The sequence below is a fragment of the Rhincodon typus genome, chromosome 25, assembly GCF_021869965.1.
Source record: "Rhincodon typus isolate 14 chromosome 25, sRhiTyp1.1, whole genome shotgun sequence".
Lineage (NCBI taxonomy): Eukaryota > Metazoa > Chordata > Chondrichthyes > Orectolobiformes > Rhincodontidae > Rhincodon > Rhincodon typus.
Window position 1 is genome coordinate 8788367 of NC_063356.1, and position 3739 is coordinate 8792105.

Sequence of the window (3739 nt, forward strand, 5' to 3'; positions counted from 1 at the left end):
TGCTGCTTGGCCTGCTGTGTTCATCCAGCTCTACACCTTATTATCTCCTCTTTTTTTCACGACTTGTGTGGCTGGAGGAATAACTCAGTTCAAATGCTCAAGGTAATTTTCTCAGTCTCCTTTATACAAGCATATGCAGGGGAGCCAAAGGACAAGAGTGCTGTCACTCATCTGATACTCAGAGCAATGGTTACAGTTTATTTTATAATATGAAAGTATGACAGATTACAGTCTTACATTGTTCATACGATCCATCAATCACACAAGATGCTGTGTCTAAATTTATGGAACACGATTCATAATGTTCTTTTCTGATCAAATTTACCTTGCTCTTGGCTGTAGGGTCTACCCACTTACTGCGTATACCTGACATGCTTGTGCTTTGCTAAGCCTGGTCAGAATTTGCCCACTCCCTGTGTTTGTTCAGACATGTTATGTTATATTAACCATTTCATAATGAATTCCCACTTGCACTAAATTCCTGACTTTAGCACTCTGTTAATAATGCAGTAAGTTTCATACACTCATATAGTGCAGAAAAGGCCATTTGGCCCATCGCATCTGCGCCAACATAACTACCACTAATCCCAATTTCCTGCACTTGTCCCATATCCTTGCATGTTGTAATATTTGAAGTGCTCATCCGAATATTTTTGAAAGGTTGTAAGGTTTCCGGCCTCCACTATCTTCCCAGGCAGTGCATTCTAGATTTCCACCATCTGCTGAGTGAAACAGATTTTTCCCAAATCCCCTTGAATCGCCTGCCCCTTTCCCCTAAAGCTATGCCGTCTCATGATTGACCCCTCAACCAAGGGGAACACTGTTCTCCATTCACTCTGTCCATACCCCTCATAATCCTATACACCTCAATCATGTCCCCCTTCAGTCTTCTCTGCTCTAAAAGAAAACAAATCCAAGCCTGTCTAATCTCTTGTTATAGCTCAATTTCTCCATCCCAGGCAACATCCTGGTGAACCTCCTCTGTACCCCCTCTAGTGCTATCCCATCCTTCCCTGTAGTGAGGTGACCAGAACAGCACACAGTACTCCAGTTGTGGTATGACCAAATCTCTGTACAATCCTATTACCTCCTTGCTCTTATACTTTATGCCATAACTGATGAAAGCAAGTGTCCCATATGCCTTCATAACTATCTTCTTCACTTGCTGGGTTGATTTCAGTGATCTATGAAATAATTACCCTCTGTTCCTCTAAGCTACTCAGTGTCCTGCCATTCATTAAATACTCCCTCATCTTGTTTCTTCTTCCAAAGTGCATCACTTCACATGTATCAGGGTTAGATACCATCTGCTGCTGATCTGCCCATCTGACTAGCCCATCTATATCTATAAAATCCAACCATCTTCTTCACTATTAACCACTCTAACAATCTTGGTGTCATCTGCAAATTTGCTTAACATTGCCCCTACATTTTCATCTATATAATTTATGTACATGATAAACAATAATGGTCTCAGTGCTGATCATTGTACACTGTTGGACACTGGCCTCCAGTCACTCTAACAGCTTTCTACAACTACCCTTTGTGACCTGTATTAAGCCAGTTTCTGATCTACCTTGCCACGTTTCCCTCAACTCCATGTGCTTTAACCTTCTTAATGAGTGTCTCATGTGGGACCTTGTCAAAAGCTTTGCTAAAATCCCTATAAACTACAAGAACTGAATTTCCCTCATCCACACATGTGATCACATTTTTTTAAAAATTCTAACAAATTTGTTCGGCATGACCTCCCTCTGACAAAGGCATGCTGTCTATCCCTAATTAACCCATTGCTTTCCAAGTGGGTGTTGTCCTTCACAAGTTTTTCCAATAGTTTCTCTACCACTGACATGAGACTATGGTCAGTAATTTCCTGGCTCATCTCTACGACCTTTCATGAACAGAGGAACCACATTAGCCATCCTCCAATCCTCTGGCAGTTCCCCTGTGGCAGGAGAGAATTAAAAATTTGTGTTAGAGACCCTGCAATTTTCTGCCCACCTCCCACAGCAGCCTGGGATACAGTTCATCTGGGCCAGGGTATTTGTCTATTTTTAAGCCTGACAGAGCCTCCAATACCCCCCAGTTTCCTATGTCAAACTGTATAAGTTCCTCATAGTCCATTTCCTGAATTCTGTACCTATATTCTCCTTTTCCAGAGTGAAGACCGAAGAGAAGTATTCATTTAACACCCTTCCAATATCCTGCAACTTCACACACAGGTTGTCCCTTAGTCCCTAATGGTCCTTACTGTTTCCCTGGTTGACCTCTTCCCTTTAATGTATTTATAAAGTATCTTAGGTTTTTCCCTAATCCTGTTTACAAGTCTTTTTTCATGCCTGTTTTGGCTCTTCTAGTTGCTTTCCTAAGTTCCCTCCTGCACTTCCCGCTTTCCTGTAGGGCTGCAGCTGAATTGCTCCGTTTGGAATTGCTAAAAGCCCTTCTCTTCTTCCTCATCCAGTGATGAATTGTCCTAGACATTCAGGGCTTTCTGAACTTATTGCTTCTACATTTCCCTCCAAAGGATATATTTTGGACCTGTACTCTCGCTTTTTGAAAGCCCCTCACTGCTCAGTTGTAGACTTACCCACATGGAACGGTCCCCAGTCAACTATGGCCAGATCCTGCTTTATTTTAATAAAATCTGCCTTTCCCCTATCTAAAACCATCTTTTTCAAGCTTTATTTTTCCTCGTCTAGAACAAATTTGAACCTTGCCGTAAAATGTTCCCCACTTCCACATCAAACTTTTATCCGGCTTCTTTCTCCAGGTTGAGATCCAGCACTGCCCCTTCCCTTATTGGGCCTTCTATGTATTGATACAAAAAACTCCCCTGGCTACATTTCAAGAAATCCACCCCTGTAAACCTTTAACACTATGACTATCCCAATTTACTTTGGAAAAGTTGAAATTCCTGAGAATAATTACCTGATTAATACTCTTACTCATCTCTGTGAACTATCTACATATTTGCTCCTCTATCTCCCCTGACTCTTTGGGGGCCAATAATGCACTTCCAATGAAGATGGCTGCCTTCTTAACATTCCTAAGTTCTACCCACAAAGCCTCGTTTGAGGACCCTTCCAAGATATTATCTCTCCTTATTGCAGTCATTGATTCCTTAATTACACCGCCACCCTTTTTACACTCGCCTCTGAATCGTCTAAAGATCCTATACCCCAGAATGTTAAGTTGTTAGTCCAGCCCATCGCTCAACCACGTTTCTGTGATGGCAACAATATCACACTTCCATGTGCCAATACACGCCATTAACTCATCAGTGTTACCTATAACACGCCTTCCCTTACTCCCTTGACACTCTACATAGCTGAACTCACTGCTTCTTGCTTCCTTTACTGTACCATGATATCTCTCTGTTTTATCTATGTCCCCTCCCCTTCCAGACTAGTTTAAACTCCTTCCAACAGCACTAGCAAACCTCCCTGCAAGGAAGTTAGTTCCAGTGTGGGTCAGGTGCAGACCATCCTGTTTGTACATGTCCCACCTTTCCCAAAAATGATTCCAATGATCCTGGAAACTAAAACTCTCCCTCTTGCATCAAATCTTGAGTCACACATTCATCTGTCCTAATTTCCTCGTTCTAAACTTGCTAGCACATAGCACCAGGCATAATCCAAAGGTTCCAACCATTGAGGTCCTACTTCTTAATCTACTGCCTAGCTCCCTGAATTGTTGATGCAAGACCTCATTCCTCACTTTGCCCATGTTGTTGGTACCA